The sequence below is a fragment of the Adiantum capillus-veneris genome, chromosome 24 (assembly GCF_014529385.1).
Source record: "Adiantum capillus-veneris isolate H3 chromosome 24, ASM1452938v2, whole genome shotgun sequence".
In the NCBI taxonomy this organism is placed as follows: domain Eukaryota; kingdom Viridiplantae; phylum Streptophyta; class Polypodiopsida; order Polypodiales; family Pteridaceae; genus Adiantum; species Adiantum capillus-veneris.
In genome coordinates, this window is record NC_140954.1 from 77,644,531 (window position 1) to 77,669,384 (window position 24,854).

Sequence of the window (24,854 nt, forward strand, 5' to 3'; positions counted from 1 at the left end):
GGGGAAGCTCCTGAAGGAGTAGATGATGACATACCAAATGCTTATCTTTTCAACATTGAAATGGTACCCAAATGGTCTCAGGAAATTGTTAGCATTCTTTCCTTTGGAAGTAGGTTTGATAATACGGAATGCAGATCAAAACAGCAAAACAATTTGACAAACAAAAAACTTCCAGTTGATAGCAGGACGGCTGTATCATCTTGGATCGGACCTAATCCTACGATTATGTATAAATCCGGAAGAATTCGAGTGCTATCTTGCAAAGGCACATGTCCAGGGTTGTGCATTTCATTGTTCAACAATGAAAACACACCAGAGACTGAAACAGTTAGGGGTTTATTGGCCAACTATGTATGCGGACACACATTCTTATGTTACCAATTGTACTATATGTAGTGCCAAAAGACCAGTGGATCACGCAACTTTGTTTCAGATAAACATAGCACCTGCATGGAGTCAATATATCATTGACTTCTTAACCACCAAGACATTCCCTGAGAACATCACAAGAGCACGGAAAAAAGCTATAGAGATGGAAGCTCGTGACTTTCAGTTAATTGGGAACCAACTCTATAAGCGGGGAAAGGACAATCAACTTAGAATATGTGCAAGTGAAAGCGAATACCTGCTGATTCTAGAACATGCACATAGTGGAATAAGTGGAGGCCATTTTTCGAGCGATAAGACGGCAAAAATTGTCTTAACGGCAAGAATTTGGTGGCCTACATTGCACACGGATGCTGAAGAGTTTGTAAAGCGTTGTGACGCATGTCAACGCACCAAGGTGCCAATAAAACGAGATGAGATGCCATTACGGCCAATGATGGGAGCAAGAGCATTTGCAAAATGGGGCATTGATTTTGTGGGACCTATATCACCCCTTGCATATCGCACCCATACCCAATATATCATTGTGGCTATGGACTATCTCACAAAATGGGTCGAAGCCAAGGCAACACAAAAAGCTGATGCACGCACCACTGCACAATTTTTGTATGAGAATGTTTTTGTACGTTACGGGTTACCAATAGAAATTGTCAGTGATCGTGGGACACATTTTCTCAATGAAGTGATTGAATACCTGCTAGAGGAATTCATGGTCGTACATAGGAAATCTGCACCATACCATCCACAGGCCAACGGGCAAGCTGAGGCCACAAATAAAACACTATGCACGGTTCTCACGAAAATAGTGTCAGAATCAAGAACAGATTGGGATTAGCAGCTTCACTCAACACTATGGGCATACAGGGTAGCTTACAAAACATCAATCAGAACAACACCATACAACATGGTGTTTGGCCTAATTGCTATACTACCCATAGAGTTTTTAATTCCAACTCTACGAGTAGCAAAAAGCTTAGAATGGATAGGCATGAACTCTCTTTAAGAATTGATGATCTTGACAAGCTAGATGAACTCTGCTTACGAGCTGTGGCTTCAATCTATGCTCAAAAGAGAAGACAAAAAGTTTTTTTTGACAAACATGTGCGTACCAAAGAGTTCAAAACAGGTGATTACGTACTTGTTTATACCTTGAAGCAACATGCCAAGAAACTTAAAAAGCGAGGGATGGGACCATTTGTGATTAGTGATCTATCACAAAGTGGAGCTGTCAAGCTTGCTACATTAGCAGGTGAAGAAATGCCAAACTGGATTAGTGGATGTAGATTGAAGAGATATCATCTACCACTCACACAGGAGATGCTCCAACAAATTCATCAAGGAAAACAAAGAATGAAGGAAAAATAGAGAGTACGAGAGGAAGCTCAAGCAGAAGCACAAGAACGTATTGCAAAAAGAAGACTTCTGCGACAACAACAACAAAATGGACCACCATTGCGAATCAATGCCATTCGACTGACAAAGTTGGATGAAGAAACAATGGATCCAATAATTGCGGTCAAAGCGGGCAGCAATCAAGTTGAATCAACAGCCTTGCTTGATTCTGGGGCTCAAGCAAATTTAATCTCTTACGGATTATACCAACATCTCAAGGTCACAGGTCAACTTCATCCTACTCCTCAAGTGTTGGAAAGTAGCACATCACACCCATTGAAAACATTGGGATGGACTATATTGCATGTATAGATACATCAATATATTTACCCACACAAATTCTATGTGGTGGCAGATGAAAGCACACAACACCCAATGATGTTGGGGCAACCTTGGCAAAAAGATTACAATGTGCAGATAGATTGGAAAGCAAAGGCAATCAATCTTTAGCATGAACATGAACAACAGGTGATAGCCTTTGCTCAGAAATACCAGAATGATAAGCTGCAAACCATGCAATCACTGGAACAGAAGCCAAAGCAAAAATTCCATCAAAGAACGACCTGATAACCGAGACCAACAATCAGGTAAAAGCCAACCATGCTAATTACAGACATATGCAGTCACCGGCCGCAATGCAAAGATCTAGGTTAGCAAAACAAAGAAAACAAGTATGGATGCGGAAGGATAGAAATGTCATGGCGGACAAACAACAATGCACTAACAAAATTCCAACAAAGCAGATGGTTCAACCACAAACCAAGGGCATAAAACAGATATGGATCCCGAAGAAAATGCTTAGCTATAACCCACATGTCACTCACATTTGGATACCAAAGCAAAAGCAAAAGGAACTCCCTTCAGTACAAGCACCAACGGAAGGCAGACAGCTGCATTTCAAAAAGGAAAGCCTCTTTATGTGGATGCCAATCAACAACAAACCAATGGCAAACAAGAAAGTGCCAAACCATCTACAAAAATCGGCAGCAACTAAATACCAATGGAAAGCACAGGCAATACGGCCCATAACCATTACGGCCCAGCCAATTCTCTCCTTAGTCACAGCTACGGCTCTATCAACAGTGTCGGCAAAGCAAGTGCCTTTTGCAAAAAAGACAATTAAACAGAGAGCAGTAGAGTTACAGCTGTTACTTGCAAAGAAAACAGGAAACCTCGACGGAGAATGCCAATAAGCATCTTGCTTATTACCTTCTCTTGCACAACATTACTTTTTCCATGCATTGACCGAGTATGCATAAAGTAGGGCCACAGTAATCGGCCAGGCATTAGCACAGCTTTTTCAACCTATGCACGGCACATACTCTGAGGCGATACCTTGTCGTCCGGGAGGACTCCGACTAGGAGGGGAGGAGGCATTCTCAAATGCGGAACCAATAACAGAAACAACAAAAAAGAGCATGATTTTCGACTATTTTAAGGGTTGTTGTTTGATTGTGAAATTTTCTGGAGTAACCCAAGTATAGATGCCCTTATACAACATGTATCCACAAGTATATGGGGCCAAACGCCAAATCAAACCCCTAGGTGTGTGTATATAAGTAGAAATAGCCATTTTTCGGGCAAAATATTGGTAAAATGGAGAAATCCGATGATAAAAATTTCATGCGAGTGTATATAATGTTTTGCGGTGATGTTTGTAATTTATTATGATTTTTGGGGATGTTCTGGGTTTGATTTGCTATTTTCCTTTTAATTTTGCTAATTTTCGGTAGAAAAACTTCAAAAATACAAAAAACAAGTGAAAAACAGTCGTAATGAAAAACAAAAAATATGGGGATGATCAGTGACTATAGGACAACCTATGGTATAGTGGGGGTGCAACTATGAGACTGGAGCGGAAAGCGTGTTTTAGCCAGGTTTTGACCGAAATGCCAAATTTCTGGTAAACAAAGCAAATGGAGTCCAAATCAAGAAATTTTTGAGCCTAAACCTCATCTCGCAAGAAGATAGGAGCACATGTCAAATTTCATGAAAAGTGGTTCGGGGACCTCCATTATAAGAAATTTTCACCCCATTTTTAGCTCATTTTCACTATTGACTTTGTGGAGGGAGCTTCTGCCACCTAGAGCGGACCGACCTTCTAGCAGCTTCTACGACGCGCACGACTACCCAACGAGCTCCAGACATGAGAGGTAGGCTCACCACCTTGAGCTTTCGCGCATGTTTGTCATTATGTCGCGAAAACTAGCGTAGGGGTCACACACAAAGCGGGCGGTAGAGACGGTGGCCTAACGGCTAACCCGAAAGCAACAAGACTTCATCGGCAGCTTACCCTAGTCTAGGAGACCAGTCCTGGATGTCCAAAGGCAGTAGGAAACCATCGGAAAAAACCCTAATTCCCAAAAATCCGCGAGAGGCCACTAAATGGGAAATCGGCGAAACGGCGACCAAATGCTACCAAAATTCATGGGTAGGAGCATCTCGACATGCTCGACAAGTCTATATGACCCGCATGACCAAAAAGTGACCCGAAGCGGCACTAAACTTCAGAAACGACATCAGACACACAAAGCGTCAAATTGCACTTGCGGCCAAACCGCAAGTCTGTTTGCCACCAAACTTCACGAGCAGTCTTCCTAGACCATCAACAACCAAGTCCTATGGTGGTAGACCACCACAAATCATCAAAGGTATGTAAACGCAACCACGGGTGCTTCTAGAGCGACAAATTGCCAAATGGAGCTACGGTGAAGCTAAAGTCGACAAAAACCATACGGCAAGGATCCCCAAGGGATCGGAAAGCTATGGAGACCAACATCAAGAAATTTCATCGCCAAAAAGCACTCCAAAAGTCAAGAAATGGCTCGGAGGCTCTGAAGTCCATACAGGGAGTTATTCTCTATCCATTTGACTTTTTTGTTGAAATTAAGCTCAAAAGGGACTTAGGGGGGGCCAAGGGCAAGCACTGGGAGCACCAGCAATGAAAAAATCACCAGGAGACATCCTACGCGTAGGATGTCTCAAGGGCACTTTTGGGCACAACCTCCAACATTTTTCATCATGCACATTTTCTTAATGACATTTACAAGCTATCTACCAAGTCTCATCATATTTGGACCAAATTTGACCTCATATGCATGAAAAAACGCAAAGTTAGGGCATAGAGGCAATAATGGGCCATAGACCTACCAAATCTTGTCCAAATCCAATGAAACTTGCACAACACATTCACCAACACATCAACAACCAATCTGTGTGGTCAGAAGCAAAAAATGATGAAATAGACATCCTACGCGTAGGATGTCTATTTGACTTTTTTGACATGCAAGGGATGTTTTATCATTCCAGATCCAATCACCTCATCATCAAGAGCCCCCCTATATCAAGTTTGAAGCCATTCTAATCACTGTTGACCCCCAGCACCTTCAAGATACACTTTTTGAGCTCAAAAACACCACACAGGGCCTTACAAGCATCAAATCTTGTCCAAATTCAAATCCAAGAACATGGCCATGTTCCATAGGCCAAGGACAACCCACATAACAAGTTTCATGTCATTTTGATGAAAATGATATCCTACGCGTAGGATGTCTCCAGCAAATGCAAGAACTTCAGAAAGAGCTGACTCTAGAGAAAAAGCAGAGATTGATGATGGCAGAAGGCTCTATAGTCATGCAAACGAGAATGGAAGAAGGCCAAAAAGCCCTGCAAGAAGAAGTAGAAAGCATGAAGAGAAAGCTCGAGGAGGCAGAAAGAATAAACGCCAAACTTAATGAACTCCTCGTGAATATGGACGAAGAAGCTAAAACGGAAAAGAAAAAACTCCTCAGGCAAATTGAGGAGTTGAAAGGCCAGCAAGGAGGAGAGGCAGAGAACACAAGGCCAGCCGCCAATGAGGGCATTGACCTAGAAAATGTGGCAGATCCGGTGGACACTCCTATGCAAGAGGAAATCCTAGAAGGATCCTCTCAAGAGCCACAGGATCTCACACAAGAAGAGGAAGAAAAATTGCGTAAAGCAATAGAGGTGGAGCTCAGAGACACCACAAAGGAAGCCTTGGAGTGGGAGCAGAGGGTTTTCAAATCTATGACCATTCAGAAGATCGATGCCAAAAACCTTAGGCGCAAGTGGCTTCAACCCTCTCTCCCATATCCATTGCTGAAATATGAGGCAGCTACCATAAACAAGCGGATCAGAGAAGAGCCAGTGGTACCTCTTTACAATGCAGATATCTCAAAACCAGAAGGGGTCAAGCTCATTGTGGATTCTCAGCCAAAGTGGAGGAAGGCCTGGCTTACAAAGTACCCACAATACCTAATCCACTTGGTACAGACACCTAAAAATATCAGAGACAACCTCAGCTTATTTCCTCTACCAAGGATTAGGATGTGGAAAGCGCAGGAAATTTTGCAAAGAAGCCAACCCATTTGGCTAAACTACCCCAAGCTGCCGGGCTTGAAGGGAGGTGAGAGAATAAGTGTCCAATACATGGTGAAAACCCTAACGGGCGCCATAAAGTTGTTCACTGGCTCACCTGACCTTACATGCATTATGATGAGGAAAATTTACAGAACCATCTTAGTAGTGTTCGAGACCTTCAAGCCAGTCCAGGTGACCGACAGCATCTTCTTCTTCTAGGATACATACAGATGCACTTGTGATCTGTCAGGTCAGCCTTCTAAGGAGGTGATACATGCGTTGTATCAAAGGATAATGTTTCTACCATCATATCACCTCCAGGATTTCAAAGAGGCATTCTACACAGGCTTCTTCACCATAAATACTGACATTTGTGGCCCAACAATGCTGAACCTGCATGCCAGATACGAATCACTGCTAAAGATGCAAGAAACGATACGATGAAGCAGCAGATCAAGGCCATGTCGGGGATGACATGAGCAAGGAGGGGGGGAGTGTTAGAAGATGGACACACCCCACGTCATCTAACTATTCGGAGGATTATTATTTTGTAACTATTCATTCATTGAGGAAAACCTGATTTTTCACCTTGTAAATATTGGGACTTACAGAAGTTTCCAGATTGTATCCCAGTTTTGATAGTTAGATCGAGTAGATGGTTGATTTTGGACCTTTAGGGTTTGAGAATTGTAAGGTATATATACCACTTTTTGACCTTAATGAAAAAACCTTTTATCATTTTAAAACAAGTTTTACGAGAGAGAGAGTGTGACCTTCATCTTGATGCTACGTGTGCTCCGGTGGTCGGAATCGAGTGCGGAGAAGTGCAGCGTGTTTCCTCCGACGAGAGCTACGCGTCGATACCTACATTGAGCGCGTACGGTCCGGTTTTGCGAGTTCCTTCTACGAGCTTCATCGGGTGTTTGGGTAAGCATACGTTGTCCGATTTTGCATTGCAGCATATCCACGCGTTCACATTGAGTAGAACTACACATTAGGCACTTTGGATTTCAGAAACGAAGACTTGCAGATTTCGGCCAGACATCCTACGTGTTTCTGCACCAGGTGTTTTGGGTCGGGATTTTGGTTCATAGACCTTAGGGAGAGCGACCTATTGGTATTAGTAGGGTATCCTTCAAGTTCTATGGTGTTTCGAGATTGTTTGATGGGTGTTCGACTCTAGAAAGCATTGTAGGAAGTTTCCTCTTATGCACTCTTGAAGGCTGTGACTTAGACAATTGGTAGAGACCTCTGTAGGAACTAGTTAGGAGTCTGTTGAGTGTAGGTTGACACCTTATGCTTGCTTCCACGCACCTGCGGGTCGAGCTTCGTCCTTAGCTGACATTACATGCTAGGTGAGTTCTCGCTTTGCTGACGTCCGTCGCGGCGTATCCGTCCAACAAAGAGCTACCATGTATTTCCACTAGGAGGAGCGCTAACAAGTGAGAAAAGATGCTTAGATATTCTCTCTCTCTCTCTCTCTCTCAAAAAAGAGAGAAACAATATCACTATTACTTACTTTGTTCATCATATACAAAACATCTTTACAACAAAACGTTGAGCTTAAAGAATCTCCAAGAAAAAGTCTTTTGATTTTCAGGGACCAAAGCAGACTGGATTTACTTCAATCTTTGACTTATTTTTCTTCTCTTTCACTTCACCTTGCACTTCTCCCACTTGAGTTTTAGTCCTCATGAAAACCAAGCCAACGTGTGAGCACAATTAAACTACCTTGTAGGATCTTCTCTCTCTCTCTCTCTCTCTCTCTCTCTCTCTCTCTCTCTCTCATACACACACACACACACAACTCTCTTAAAAAGCTTGTGTCTCTTTCAATTTTTAGATTTCAAGTCTGCTAAAATATAGTGCTAAGAGCCGATTGAAAACTCAAAACAACCAATTGAAGGGAGGGAAAGAAGGATAAAATTCGGTTGGAAAATTCAAGAAAATAGAGTTTAATTGGAAAAAATGCCGTTATTTTGAGAAATTTCCTCTATGGATGTTTGTGAAATTAATTTTTCCTGAACACTATCTGAAGCATGTGAACCGATGCTCTCTCTCTCTCTCTCTCTCTCTCTCTCTCTCTCTCTCTCTCTCTCTTTGACACACTGAGCACACACTTATTAGAAGTATAACAAGCTGACATTTGTCAAAAAATGATTCGCAGGAAAAACCCAGCAGCAGTTACACAAAGTAAAACTTACTTTAGCAGCATACATTCCAGAGAGGCACCTACCTATGATTAGTTAAGCTAATTCTTTGGAATATCAACATCCCCATCGTTAATCTCTTTTTGCAAATCCTTGGGATCCTTGGCATTCATAGAGAAACCCACAGAAATGCAGTACCAAGAATTTTCTTTACTATGCCAACAAGCTCCTTGGCCAATGAACGGGGATGCATCACACGGGCAATCTCAATCACATCATTGAAAGAAATGTTGCCATTGTGCTTGATGTTCTTAAATGTATAAGGAGAAAGAAGAGGAGTCTGCAGGTCAAAAACCAGCTAAAGAGCTCATGGGGCACACTACCATGGAGCAAAACCGTGTTGCGAATGCTAGGACTGAGGGGCAAGCAGAAGAAGAAAAAAACTTCAATCGAGTGCTGCAATGGCTTGCATGGTTAGATTAATAGGAGGAATTTTGACAATGCAATTATGAGAGTAGCCAGCAAGTAGGCCTCCCCAATCTTAGAACAAAGAAAAATGTTGCAAAATCATCGACACTTGTAAGATGAAAAGTAAACAATTTGTAAAGCTGTGAAGAAATTTGAAGGTCGTGAAGCATATGGAAGGTCGAACATGTTCCAAGTTAACCTTATTGGACATTTTTGGAGGCGTTGATACCTCTCAAAGACTTTGCACAATGTGAAGTAGCAAGTTTGGCCAACTATGAAGGTCAAGATATTGATGCCACGATAGAGTGAGCAAAGTGAGAGTGTAGGTGAGACCAAAGCACAAGTCAGGTCTGTAGCCAGCAAATGTCATTGGATGAGCGGTTGATCGGTTGGGTAATAGTTGCTCCATTGATGGAACTTGAGAACACATTGATGCAATGCTGGAGAAGGCAAGGTTGATTTTACATATAGAGGACGACAAGAGTGAGATTACATCTATGAGGGAGATAAAAAATTTCTACTAAAGAGATTGCAAGATACAACATGTAAAAGTTATAGCTACACGGTCCAAGTATAGCTATGGCAGTCCTACTCACTCGATCAATGCTAGTGCCTATGAGGTATGGTGTGAACCAGAGAAAGCGGGGGCGTGTCCTCTTTGGTCCATTTTCTCAATTATTTTAAAAAAACATACATAACCTAGCATAAGCATTTAGATGAAAAAGGGAGCATTTATACAAAAATGGGCCTCTGGAAGGTGATGAGCCTGAAATAGAACCACAAAAGGTAGGCTATGGCGCCCATCTTCTCGCTATCAATGGGTTGAAGCAGGTGTAGGGAATGGTCTTCTACTGACCATTTCCATTAATCATGGGCGATCGACGGAGGCCGGGAGCCCTGATTACGTCGGGAATGGTCAGTAGGCGACCATTCCAGGCCTTCAAGCGTCAGGGGGAGGGGGGGTAACACTAACATACTGGGTTGATTAGTCAGCAGTGTACTACCCTGGCATCTGGTGCAAATTTTTCTCAGGAACCCATTGAGTCTTGATTGTGCGCCATCTGTTCGATTCTGCAGTCCCTAAGTGCTCTTGAATTGCGGATCAGTCATGCAATGACTGGCAATCATAATGGGCAATGACTGGAGGAGACAATCCCTTGGAACGGGTGACAATGAGTAAATTGAGGGGATTATAAGCGTTGATGTGTCGGCAGTTGAGCGCATTCGCATTGTTGAATTGGACTAACTTGATTAGTGGAATGGCGAGATCTTTCCACGTGCTGACTTGTCAAACATTTGACGGATGGTTGGTTAGATTCCACAACTTCCAGACGCCCTGATTGGATGGCTAGGATCTTCAACCCCCCGACCTTGAAGGAAGGAGGAGGATGCAAGTGTCACTGCATCCACATAGCATCGAGGAGTATGTGTGCACATTCTCGGGAATATGACCGCAACTATTTTTGGGGCGGAATTTCTCCTTTTCCCCTTGCTTTGAGAGAGAGAGAGAGAGAGAGAGAGAGAGAGAGAGAGAGAGAGAGAGAGAGAGAGAGAGAGAGAGAGAGAGAGAGAGAGAGAGAGAGAGAGAGAGAGAGAGAGAGAGAGAGAGAGAGAGACTTCCTCTGCTGGAGAGCAAGTTGGTCAATACCTACTCATTATCTATGGAGGAATCAATCCCATGCAGAGTGCACACCCCATACTATATGCCACTTCAGCCGCAATATCCAGGTGTGCAGCAGGGCAGCCACAATTTACACTTCCCCAACAAGCACAACCACATTATCTTGGGGTCCTGCTATTGCAACCACAGTTTTCAGGTGTTCAATCATAGTATCCGAGTGTCAGCCAGCATGCTCAGTCTCAATATCATGGCACCTAGCTACCTCAGACGTAATATCCAGGTGCTCAGCAGGCTTGTCCTCAGTACACTAACCCACAACCATAGCAAAGAACTTAGCCAAGTGGCGGTTCCAGAGTAGGAAGGCCGCCATCGACCAGGTTGAAGAAGAACAGGAAGAAGAGAGGTCACGTCAGTGCAGGCCACGGAAGAATTGGCAAGCACAAAAAGCATCCCGGAGGTCATGGTAATACAGGAGGTATGCACCACCATCGCATTCTGTTCGAAAAATATCACCCTAGGTACTTTGGGAAGGTAAGTATGTGCTACTTCCACAAGACAATGAACAAGTTCCACTATCCCTTTGTGAATGTGGATAATCTCTGTGAAATCTACTCTGAAAGGAAAGGGGCCCTTACTGGATGTCACACCGTTCGGGTACTATAATGTGCTAGGTAAAGGCAATGCTCCCCCCACTGCTCTGGTCGTTAAAGTCAATTTCTTCTCTAAGCTTGCGGAGAAGAAGATCAAAGAGGCTGGTGGTCAGATCTTCCCTTCTATTAACGTGTAGGCGGATGAGAATCCTTTTTTTGCTTCTCAATTTAGTTGTAAAGGATTTTTGTATAAGGATTTGCACAGATGTCGCCTTCCAAAGGGCTCTTGCTACACCAAAAAATCTACCTCCTCAATACGCCTCCAGTAGAATTCTCAGTTTGTTACATTGATGGAGAAAAGGGAATCCTATGATATAGAGGCTCATACTGCAGCTCACCTCCCCCGTTGATGCCTGTGCGGGGGATTGTGAAGAAGACCACTTCGCTAGGGACATAGCGATGAACATGAGAAGCACCGTCAGTATCAACACCGTGACTGCCTCTATACTCAAGGCCGTTTCTGTCATGAAGGTTAAAATACTATTGTAGAGTGCTAATGGGGGCATCTCCAGGGCAAGAGACAGTCTGTAGTAAAGGTGTATGGAGCGACCTCATGGGAACAATTTAGAGAGTAAGCCTAGCGACGATTGAATGTAGCCTACTTTCCCTTTATATGAATGAGAGAGAGAGAGAGAGAGAGAGAGAGAGAGAGAGAGAGAGAGAGAGAGAGAGAGAGAGAGAGAGAGAGAGAGAGAGAGAGAGAGAGAGAGAGAGAGAGAGAGAGAGAGAGAGAGAGAGATGGCCACGACAAAAAGGAAGTAGAAGTAGTTGCAACATAAGTAGTCATGATGGTAAGCGTCGTTAAGGTGGATGTAACAAAGCACGAAAGAGGCCACACCCCCAAGGACAAGGTTGTCAAGCGGTTTCTTGTAAGGAACATTGTTGAACAAGATGTTGTGCGAGATGTGCAAGATGATCACCTTTATGATGGGTACACACTTCCCAAGCTTTACGCCAAAATGCAGTACTGTGTTTCATGTGCCATTCACTCAAGTTGTCTGTGTGAGATTCCGCACAACAAGAAGAGTTCGAGAGCCATCACAGAGGTTTAGACGCAAGGAGAATATGCAAAACCAGAATCAGCGTACCAATGTTTTTGCTAAATTAGGAAGTAGACAGTGATAGCCGATTTTCGGAAATCAAGTAGAAAAAAAAAGAAAAAAAAATCATTACACCCCCCCCACTCTCAGTACCCCCCCACCGTAACTTATTTTTTCCCCCTCCCGCCCTACGGGCATCGGATAAAACCCTCACACTCTCTCCCCCCCATTTTCCCTACATACCCCCTTCCCTAATATCTCTCTCTCCCGATTTACCCTCCCCGGCCAGGCAGAAACTCAGAGAAGGAACCCCCAACCCCTCTCTCGTGCTCCCTTGGTGTGAGCCGCGTGAGCACCCCCCCCCCCCCCCCTCCCCCCCTCACTCTTACACTCACCCTATCCCCTCTCCCATTACCCTCTATTCTCATTTCCCCCCCCCCCCCCCTCTCTTTGGCCCACCAATATTCCCTCCCCTGACCCCTCCTCCCTCTTCCCCACCGGCTCGCCTCACCCTCCCTCGGCTCATTCACAACCCCCCTCCCCCCCCATTGACGTATTTCCCCTTCGTCCTCAAGCCCCATGCAAGACAACACCACCCCCCCCCCCCCCCCCCCCCCCCCCCCCTCTCCTCTCACCCACACATCTCCCATACCCCGCCATTCCCCCTCTCCCCTCACTCTCCCTCACACACTCTCTCTATCTCTTATCCCCTCACCCCTATCCCCTCCCCCTCTCCCTCATTCTCCCTCTCACAGCCACGCCAAGCTCCCTCTCTCTCTCTCTCTCATCCGGATACCGCACCACGCCAAAGCTCTCTCTCTCTCTCTCTCTCTCTCTCTCTCTCTCTCTCTCTCTCTCTCTCTCTCTCTCTCTCTCTCTCACGGGCAGCGCTGCAGTCCCACACTCACACACACACTCCCTCTCACTCACACACACACCCCACAACACCCCCCCCCCCCCCCTCTCCTCTCTCTCCCCATGCGCTGTGCGTCGCGCGCTGCATTCGATACACACACACACACACGCCATGCGAGCAGCAGCAAATACGCCAACACACACACACACACACACACACCCACCCATACACACTCACACCCCCTATCCCACCCCCCCCCCCCCCCCCCTTTCCGCCTTGCGCAAAAGAGTAAGCCGCCGGCCATCCGCAGAAAGAAAAATAAAATTATATATATATATATATATAGCCCCCCTTCCCACGCACGCTTTCGCACACACATACCTATACAAAACACACACACACCCCGCCTCATGCACAAATACATACACACACGTATATACGCACCGCACCGCAATACGAAGGAAAAGGCTACGACATCAACAAACAAAAAGAAGAAGGATCCAAAGCACGCGCCGCAAACAACAAAAACAAAAATGCGTCGAAGGCATGCCCGGGCCGACTCCGAAAAGAGGTACGCTCGACACCGACGCACCGGCAGCACGCCATTCGCCGGCAACACGCAACCACGACGCCATCCCAGTAATTTTTAGGTTATTTTACCATTATCTTCAGTTTTTCACCCGAGCCATTGTAAATTTCCATTTTGTAAATATCCTCTCTCTAAGTGATGGTGACAAAGGCCCACCTAGAGATTCCCATCTTTTAATAACCTTCCCCAAAACAAAGCAAGGGTCAACGACACCGGGCCCACCACTTCCTTTGTCTCCCCGATTAAGATTACCCTAACCACACTGGGATTACCATAATCCAAGCAGCCAACACCTATAAATTGGCACTGAGAGGTCACTATCGGGGGGGGCAACTTATGTGGAACCAAGCATTGGGTAGAGTGTAGTAGGAGGGATTGACACCATCACCATCACAGGGAGGGGGTCTTGTGTGCTGGGTTTGCCTTGGAAATTGCACCATGTGAAGGGAACCACATCCACCTCTCGACTCCAATGGTCGATGCACACACGTATGCACGCTCTTGGCAATGAGTATTCACCGTCATTGAGTCGCCCTAGAGAACGCACCAAGTAGGTTGCACCATCTCCTCTCCCTACCTCTTTACCATCACGGCATGCCACCTTGTAAATATTGCAGAAATAACTCACCCTCACATCCCCGAGGTTGTTTTCATCAATTGCAAGTATTCTCTCTCTCTCTCTCTCTCTCTCTCTCTCTCTCTCTCTCTCTCTCTCTCTCTCTCTCTCTCTCTCTCTCTCCCCCCCCTTTTCTCTCTCTCGGTGTGTAGGCTTGCGGTGTTCATATCACCATGGGGTTTGCATCCTAGCCGCTCAAATCTAGGTGGTGCCCCCTGTTTGCTTTACCGTGGAAGGCTCGAGGCGAGCCATTCGGTCCTCGGCGTTTTAGAGGCCGTCAAGGTTTGGGGTTTGCTTTGCGTCCGTCATTTGGTGCCCCCACTGAGGAGGGCTTTTCTAAGACCCTTCAGTTTACAATGCTGAAAGTGATGCCCACTATCAATCATGGACGAGTGGCTAAAGGAATTTTCTAACTGGAGGACGGAAGAAGAAGAGACGAAGGAGGACCTAGCCGCCTTCATTGAGGTGCTACTACCAGACTGCAATGTCATCAACATTCAAGAGGTAAATTCTCCATCTCGTGTCGCTCGTTCTAACTATAAATCAAAAGCATCAGGTGGGAGATTGGTGAGGTGCCATCACTGTTGTCAACCAAGGAACACGGTCGATGAGTGCCAGCAACGAAGGGAGCGGAAGGGCTGAATTCTTCTACATTGACATTCATCGCAAGGAGGTCATTCACGTCAAGGAAGGAAAGCAGACGGTGAGGCGTCTTTTCCCTAAAGAAACTGCAGTCAAAGATAAAACCCCAAAGTGGCCTAAAGGGGCTGCTCGAGCCAAGGACAAGGAGAAGATAGGCTAGCCTGGAAACACATGACCCCGAAGGGAGAAGCATCTGGCCAAGCAAGTGCTTCAAGCTCAGAGAGCCGGGTTTTACCCACTTTGTCAAATAAGAAGTCATCCGAAGCTAAGCGGCGGAAGGTCGCCTACCGATTTTCACGACGCATGCGAGTGCTACCAATCGACTTCGAAAATCCAGAAGAAGAAGTGGTGAGAAGATTCCCATGTCCTAGAGAAGAGTGGTTCGGCTACTGCTCTCACTGTTTTGGGAAGCGAGGGGAGGACCTTCCTCCCCTCCCTGTACAACTTATCCTGAAGAAGCTCTCTACCACGGGAGAGACCCAGTGGGCTGGAGATGAGCTGCAGCTGAATGGAGTAGAATTCATGCAACATGCCGATTACAGAAATTACCTACAATTGTTGTTAGCCAAGAGACTGGGAGTGGTCAGACGCGTCGCCATCACCCCGTACGTGCTAAGCAACGAAGGAAGGGTAGAGCCCATGAAAGGTGACGACCTCTTGTGGATGTGCCGACTCATCAACACTGGCACGGTAAGAGTATAAGTAAGTATTTCACCCTTTGTGCATGATGGAAAACGGGCCGACGGCATTCCCGTTCAAATTCCTGCAGCATATGCATGTGAATATCTATGTAGATAGGAAAGTCTTCTACCAACAAAAGATCGTTTACCTATTCGGTGCGGCAGTACTAGGAGAGATCCTCAATTCCCCGAACCCTATCATTCTCCCCATACTAGATTACCATCATTCCTTTAATGTCTCTATTTTTATCCTGTTTTAGCCTATCCGTTCGCCCCTGTAAAACCGCTATGAGCCGTTGCTGTTGATGTAAAAAAAAAAAGGTTTGTAATTTCCTGAGTCACCACCATGGCAAGTGTTTCTTTCCCCACGTTCAGTGGAAAGAAGGGTGAGGATCTCACCACTGATTTTTTGGATGATTTTGACATTGCTTGTGTCGTCTCCAACAAAGATGACGACGCTTCACGACTCAAAATTTTTCCTCTACTGATGAAAGTAGAGGCCAAGTCCTGGTATAATGCATTGCCCCAGGCTACCAAGAATGCATGGGATGTGTTAAGGGCTGCTTTTTTAAAGAGGTTTGGTGGAGGCACAACCTCGGAGAAGCTATGGCAGCTATTGATAGAATTAAAGCAGGCAGGCCTGCTGGAGTACGCCACCTACGAGTCAAAGTTTGTGGACTTATGGTAGAGGTAGGTTGCCACACTGGAGGAAGGCAAAGGAGCGCCTAATTTCCTGAAGAAGGACCATTTCATTGCTGGTCTATGGTCGCCACTTAGAGAGAAGGTGAAGGGAAGGTTTCCTACAACATATGAGTTGGCAGTCGAAGTAGCCCGCCTTAAAGACAAGAAGCTGCACATGCAAGCAAGAGTAAACGAGTCAGAGGAAACAAGCTCGGCCCGACCAACCCAGTGGCTGCAACAACCAATCATAGAGTCCAACCACAGGAGACAGAAGAGGAACAACAAGACCTGCTGAGTCGCATCACCACCCAACTAGAGAGTTTATCTGTGCATCTGGTGCAGCAAGGGCATGCATCTGGCACAAATCCAGAACAAGGAAGAGGACAACGAAGGCAGAATACCACTGTTACAACTGCGGGGAAGACGGCCATGGAATGTACTACTGCCCATATCCAAGAAGGTAGAATTTCAATAGAGGGGGGAGACAGAATCAGATATCTCCACCAAGAGTAAGACCACCACCAAGGCAACCAGGACCAATCCCAACAATCCAAATCCTGCGACCACCTATACAACAACAACCACCACCCCAACCTCTCATTCTGCCACTACCCCCACCACCTGCGGTGAACCAAGCGGTGAGTGTCATTAGCTTAGAGGCTAAAGGGAAGGCGAAGGTGGAAGAGTCAGCTCGAGAGAAGCACAAAGGAAAAGCGAAGGTAGAAGAAGTGGATGCTATGGGAGTGAAGCGTGCGAGGCACGAGGAGGCATCTCAAAAAGAAGAGAAGATGAAAGGGAAAGCCGAGTCTAGTAAGCAAGTAACTAAACCGTGGCGGAAGATAGACATCGTAGACTTCTCACTAGGTGAGGAAGCACAACCCTATGACTTAGTTCAGGATGTGTTAATGCAGGGCCTGAAGATAACTTGGCCCCAATTACTCCACCTTGCACCCAGAATGAGGAGGCAATGGATGAAAATGGTAAGTACCAGGAAATCAAAACCACGGATAGCTGGGGCTATCTCTAGGAGGGATCTCGATGACATCTTTCCAACCATAGACACTCACATCAAAGGGCAGCGGATTTCAAACGTCTACATAGATGGTGGCGTACAAATATGCGTCATGAGTGAGAAGATGATGCACCACCTAGGTCTAGAGGTAAGTAGGCCGGCACCCTGCCGAGCCAAGATGGCAAACAATGTAAGAGTGAAATGCGTAGGCATTGTAAATGCGGTCAAAGTAAAAGCATTCAATACGGAAGTGGAAGTAGACATCTTCGTCATGCCACACAAAGGGGAGGGCTACCCCATCATTCTTGGAAGGCCTTGGCTTATGGCCATGGAAGCCAAACAAGACTGGAGCACCGGGATGATCCAGATGAAGGATGCTAAAGGGAAGTCCATATTCTATGACATGAGGGCTGGAAAGCAGCGCAATATGATCTTGGAGGCTTTAGAAGACGAGTCCATCAGAGACTCCTCGTCTACCTTAGGAGAAGACACAACCACCACCGACGGGAGTGACAGTAGCATCGAAGTAATGGGAGTCATTCTTAAAGACCCAAACAGACTAACACAATCTGAAGCAACCTCAGCAAACCAAGAGGGACCATCAGGTAAGCAGTCATTGGAGGATGCAGGTAAGCTACAAAAAATGCTCTCAAATGAGTTAACCAATGAAGAAAGAAAGGAGTATGTCTCCATGTTAGGCAACTTCACTACTTTGTTCATTGATGGCTATGATAAGATCACAGGAATTACAGTAGTGCAACACCACATAAAGCTCAAGGAAGGCAGTAAACCCGTAGTACAGAAGCTCAAAAGACTTGGAGTAATCCAACAAGAGGCATTGCTTAAAGAAGTAAGGATTTTGCTACAAGCAGGTTTCATCTACCCTGTCGAAGACTCAGAATGGGTCTCCCCAATAGTAGTCACACCAAAAAAATTTGGTAAATGGAGAGTCTGTGTGGATTATAAACCTCTCAATGCAGCCACGAAGAGGGACAATTTTCCCCTCCCATTCCAGGATGAAATACTCAATGAAGTGGCAGGTCACGAACGCTACACAGTATGCGATGGCTACCTCAGGATACTTCCAGATTAGCATTGCGGAGGAGGATCAGAAGAAGACAACCTTCATCACATCTTGGGGATGTTTTGCTTACAGAGTGATGCCATTTGGCCTCACCAACGTCCCAGCCACATTTCAACGCTATGTGACATTTGTTTTCCAAACCTACTTTGGAACATCAATACGGGTTTTCATAGATGATTTTTGCATCTATAGCTCACGAACCCTTCATCTAAGCAAAGTCTATGACGGCTTAACTAGGCTACAAACCCTGGGTGGCCAACTCAACGTGGACAAGTGTCACATCGGTGAGAGCAAGGTCACTCTCCTTGGTCATGTAATTTCAGCAAAAGGAATCGAGGCTGACCCCAGCAAAATTCAGGCTCTGGTATCTTTATCATCTCCCACCACCGCCAAGCAGTTGGTTTCTTTCCTTCAGAAGATAAGATATTTAAGCAGGTTCATTCACCTGCTATCTCAAGTGGTCCTTCCCCTACAACAACTCACCCAAAGGGATGTTTTCTCATGGAGTGAAGAGAATGAGCAGCAGTTTACTGAGGTAAAGCAAGTCCTATCTAAGCTTCCCACTATTTCACCTCCTAAGTGGGACGAGCCATTCTATGTGAACCCTAGTGTGGGAAATGATACTCTGGGAGCAGTGCTAATGCAAAAGGATCCAAAAACTTCTTTCATGCGCTCTATTTAGTTCTCTAGTCGAGTCATGACCCCATCAGAAAAGGGATTCACCGAAGTAGAACACATGGTTCTGGCACTAATGTTTGCTACCACGAAATTCCGCTCCTATCTCTTGCCTAGACCATTTGTAATCCTGACAATGGAAGAGGTTTTCCCATATGTAATGCGATACATGGATGTCTCATTTAGGACCTCAAAGTGGTTAATTAGACTACAAGAGTTTGATTACACCATACAAGTAGAAAACTCCACCATGGCTAGTCTAGCAGGAATTCTCACTCATCGTCACTACGAGAAGAAGCTGAAGGTCAACACGGAACCAAAGGAAGGAATACCAGATAAAGAGAGCCCTAAGCTAGGGAGAGCTCACTCTCTTTTCTTTGACAGAGCATACAAGAGAACAATGGATCAGTCTGCAGCAGACATGGTCATTTTCAATGAACAGCAGGAAAGAGTATTCTTCGTGGGGCAGTTATTACACTCCCACTCTAACAATGAGGCAGAGTATGCAGCCCTAATCCTTGGGCTGGAACAATGTATTTCACAAAAAATTCAATGCTTGAATGTGTTCGGCGACGCTTTGCTTTTGATTAGGCAGATAAATGGCACCTGGGAGTGCAAAAATCGGGTTTTACTTGGTCAACTTTGCCAAGTTAAGGACGTTCTGAAGAAGTTTGAAGCAGTAAAACTCTTCCATATTCCCAGAGCAGAAAATCAGGAGGCAGATGCACTAGCTAAAGAAAGAATACAAGATGTTACCATAGGAGCAATCAAGTTAAAACTACCCCTCTTCCAAGGCAGTGACGCTATGCCTGATATCATCAGCTTTCTGAATATAGGGGAATGTCCAACAGGACACACTAAAGGCCAAAAACAATGGCTGGTAAGGAAGGCTACTAGGTACCGCCTTATAGACAACCACTTGTATTGTAAGGGCAAGGATCAAATTATCAGGCGGGTGCCAACCTCCAGTGAGATCACAGAGGTAATTTCAAGCTGCCATGACGGCGTCTGCGGTGGTAATTTTGCTCTAGATATCACTAGGAGGAAGATTCTACAAGCAGGATACTTTTGGCCTAGTTTGAACAGAGATGTACACCATTGGTGTAAAACATGTAGGGCTTGTCAAGTGGCTAGTGATCGTACGCTAACCTACGAGCCACAAACCCCTATCATTTCATATGGTCCGTTTGAGAAATGGGGAATAGATGCAGTTGGTCCCTTACCAAGGGCCCAATCAGGTAAACTGTACATCATAGTGGGTGTAGACTACATGACGCGATGGGCAGAAGCAACGGCCACCACCCGCATTACAGCCCAAGAGGTGGCAAAGTTCATTTTTGAGCATATCGTTTTCCGTTTTGGCACTCCTCTTGAGATAATATCAGATAAAGGACCAGGATTCAGAGGTGATGTGGTAGGAGAATTGATGAAGAAGTTAGGCATCACACGTCGGCATTCAACACCATACTATCCACAATGCAATGGTCTGGTAGAGAAGGTAAATGGAATGATTTGCAAGATCATCACAAAACAGGTGAACAACCATACAGGAGATTGGGATAAACATCTCATGGCAGCTCTTTGGGCCTACAGAAAAACGTTCCGAACATCACTAGGTTTCACCCCTTTCCATCTAGTTTATGGGAAGGAGGCAATTCTACCCATTGCGGTACAAATAGCCAGCTTACGAGTCTTGGCCAGCCAGACCCACCGTCCAATCGTAAACCTTCGAAACCACATCTTGGATCTAGAGAGACTCCAAATGGATAGGGAAGAAGCAATCAATCACTATGCAGCACAGGCAGAACGACGCCGACTCACTTTCAATCAAGGGCTTAAAGAGAAAGGACTGGAAAAAGGCATGCTAGTGCTGCGATACGACAACAGATTTGATACCAGGAAGGATAAGAAATTTCAATCATGATGGGAAGGGCCATTCATCATCAAGAAGTGCTACGACAACGGCAGCTATAAGCTGATGGAAGCAGATGGGAGAATTCACAAGACTAGAGTCAATGGATGGAGACTGAAGAGGTATTTCCTTAGGTTTGACCCAGAATTCGTGCTAGACATTGCAGAAGAGGGAGAACCCTCTAACTCTACAGCTGAAGAAATTGAAGAAGGGCTAGAAGCATGAATGCCTCTAGCCAAAAGAGAGAGGGCTAATGATAGACAACTTTCGGAAATCAAGAAGAAAAAAAAAGAAAAAAAACTCATTACACCCCCCCCACTCTCAATACCCCCCCACCGTAACTTATTTTTTCCCCCTCCCGCCCTACGGGCATCGGATAAAACCCTCGCACTCTCTCCCCCCCATTTTCCCTACATACTCCCTTCCCTAATATCTCTCTCTCCCGATCCCTCCCTCCCTCGGCCGCGTGAGAAAACCCCCCCCCCCCCCCCCCCCCCCCCCCCCCCCCCCCCCCCCCCCCCCGCACTTACACTCACCCTATCCCCTGTTCCATTACCCTCTACCCTCATTTTTCCCACCCCTCTCTTTGGCCCGCCAATATTCCCTCCCCCGACCCCTCCTCCCTCTTCCCCACCCGCTCGCCTCACCCTCCCTCGGCTCATTCACACCCCCCCCGGCCTCATTCCCCCCCCTCTTTGGCCCGCAGATATATTCCCTTACACCCCCCCCCATTGACTTATTTCCCCTTCGTCCTCAACCCCCATGCAAGACAACACCCCCCCCCCCCCCCCCCCCCCCCCTCTCCCTCTCACCCACACATCTCCCATACCCCGCCAATCCCCCTCTCCCCTCACTCTCCCTCACACACTCTCTCTATCTCTTATCCCCTCACCCCTATCCCCTTCCCCTCTCCCTCATTCTTCCTCTCACGGCCACGCCAAGCTCCCTCTCTCTCTCTCTCTCTCTCTCTCTCTCTCTCTCTCTCTCTCATCCGGATACCGGCAGGCCACGCCAAAGCTCTCTCTCTCTCTCTCTCTCTCTCTCTCTCTCTCTCTCTCTCTCTCTCTCTCTCTCTCTCTCTCTCTCTCTCTCTCTCTCTCTCTCTCTCTCTCGGGCAGCGCTGCAGTCTCATACTCACACACACACTCCCTCTCACTCACACACACACCCCACAACACCCCCCCCCCCCCCCCCTCTCTCTCTCCCCATGCGCTGTGCGCCGCGCACTGCATTTGATACACACACACACACACACACGCCATGCGGGCAGCAGCAAATACGCCAACACACACACACACACACACACTCACCCACCCACACACACTCACACCCCCTATCCTACCCCCCCTCCCTTTCCGCCTTGCGCAGAAGAGTAAGCCATCGGCCATCCGCAGAAAGAAAAAATAAATAAAAAAATTATATATATACATTATATATATAAATATATATAGCCCCCCTTCCCACGCACGCTTTCGCACACACATACCTATACAAAACACACATACACCTGCCTCATGCACAAATACATACACACATGTATATAAGCACCGCACCACAATACGAAGGAAAAGGCTACGACATCAACAAACCAAAAGAAGAAGGATCCAAAGCACGCGCCGCCAACAACATGATAGCGGGAAAAAGAGCAGTGCAATCGGGTGGCCTCTGTACTCGTGCACACTCCACAAACCACGCCTCATGCAAACAAGAAAAGAACAAAACAAAGGGGCACCACCCTAAATTAAGAGGTTTAGGGACCTCACACATAGTGCACATAGGCAAGTGAGACTTCTGGCATTATGATGGCATCAAAACATATGGCAAAATACATAGAAACGAAGCTTAGGGACCTTATGTAGCATATATATACACAAGACATCAGCTTAACAATACAACGGCATGTGATCATACATAACAAGGATATAGAGAAGCAAGCCAAGGATGGCATAATCCCTTGTCAAAAACAATCAACCCAGCAAGTAGGTATGATCCTACTAGCAACACATCAATACCTTAGAGAATGATGGCGAGGATGGTGGCCATGGAGCATGAGAGAAGACTCCTTATTTAGGTTTTAGGGCTAGTAATGTAGCATACTAGAGGGAGAGAGAGAGAGAGGGAGAGAGAGAGTAGAGCTCCATCCATAGCTCCTCGTTGTGAGAAATGTCGTCATAGCTTCGTTGCTTGGTGAAGTGGGTGAAGTGTTGGTTTTGATTGAGAGAAGGCCTCCTTATATAGGTTTCTGAGAGGGTTTAGGATTAGGGATAAACATGCTTAAATCCGCTGATTGGGGTTACTTTTTGCTTAGGGTGGTCAAGAGATTGAGGTCACCTGATATGTCACCATCAAGATATTCTCTAGAGTGATGTGAGAGGGGAGGATAAATGCTGATTTTTCTGATTGTGACACATGGGGATAAGGCCTTGACCAGCATTTAAGAGCAGGTGAGGTGGCTGTTGAAACTGGAGGTTCTGCACATGTCAGGGGGGGACCTGCGGGGTCCTCTTGAAGATCAAATTCTCAAAAAATCCTCAACCATGGCTTCTTTTGACATGTGTTCTTTGAAAAAATCAGCATGTCTCTTTTCAACTCAAAAGTCTTTATCCCTGTTGACTCACCTTTACCATAAGATTTTCCCCTTTTCTCCTCCTGTAACTGCATTGTTGATGCACAATCACTGCTTCTAGTAACAGTGAACTGTTACCTACCAAATACTTATGGTGGAGTAAAAAATATTTACCATGGGTAAAAAGAGTTACTATAGGTAAAAGGTGATTTGCATTTACCATGTAGGTGAAAAATATTTACTGTAGTTAAAAAATATTTACTGTGGTAAAAAATATTTAATGTCGGTAAAAAAGTGAAAACGGAGTATGCTGTGTTGTGAGTCCACACGGACATCCTCGTGTAAATTTCACTAGAAATTCACACCTAGAATGGGCTATTCTGTAAGATATAGATTGTAAGCATGCATAAGAGCTCGTTCCCACGTATCTTCTTTCCATGGCACTTTTTACTCTTTGGTGCTTGTGAAGTAGATTTTTCTTCTCTTTCGAGATCCCTTGGACTCGAGTATCCTCATCTCCCCAACAACTGACTGTGCCTTTATTGCATCTTCTGAAGGGGTCCTAAAAACCATGCATCACAACAAAAACAGAAATGCGCCGAAGGCATGCCCCGGCCGACTCCGAAAAGAGGTACGCTCGACACCGACGAACTGATAGCACACCATTCGCCGGCAACACGCAACCACGACGCCATCCGAGTAATTTTTAGGTTATTTTACCATTATCTTCAGTTTTTCACCCGAGCCATTGTAAATTTCCATTTTGTAAATATCCTCTCTCTAAGTGATGGTGACAAAGGCCCACCTAGAGATTCCCATCTTTTAATAACCTTCCCCAAAACAAAGCAAGGGTCAACGACACCGGGCCCACCACTTTCTTTGTCTCCCCGATTAAGATTACCCTAACCACACTGGGATTACCATAATCCAAGCAGCCAACACCTATAAATTGGCACTGAGAGGTCACTATCGGGGGGGGCAACTTATGTGGAACCAAGCATTGGGTAAAGTGTAGTAGGAGGGATTGACACCATCACCATCACAGGGAGGGGGTCTTGTGTGCTGGGTTTGCCTTGGAAATTGCACCATGTGAAGGGAACCACATCCACCTCTCGACTCCAATGGTCGATGCACACACGTATGCACGCTCTTGGCAATGAGTATTCACCGTCATTGAGTCGCCCTAGAGAACGCACCAAGTAGGTTGCACCATCTCCTCTCCCTACCTCTTTACCATCACGGCATGCCACCTTGTAAATATTGCAGAAATAACTCACCCTCACATCCCCGAGGTTGTTTTCATCAATTGCAAGTATTCTCTCTCTCTCTCTCTCTCTCTCTCTCTCTCTCTCTCTCTCCCCCCCCTTTTCTCTCTCTCGGTGTGTAGGCTTGCGGTGTTCATATCACCGTGGGCTTTGCATCCTAGCCGCTCAAATCTAGGTGGTGCCCCCTG

At 45.9% G+C, this 24,854-nt stretch overlaps 1 pseudogene; it reads left to right on the plus strand.

The window, feature by feature from the left end:
• The first annotated feature begins 10,480 nt into the window (after positions 1–10,480).
• LOC147426622 (uncharacterized) lies at positions 10,481–11,445 on the plus strand (annotated as a pseudogene).
• The last annotated feature ends 13,409 nt before the right edge of the window (positions 11,446–24,854 follow it).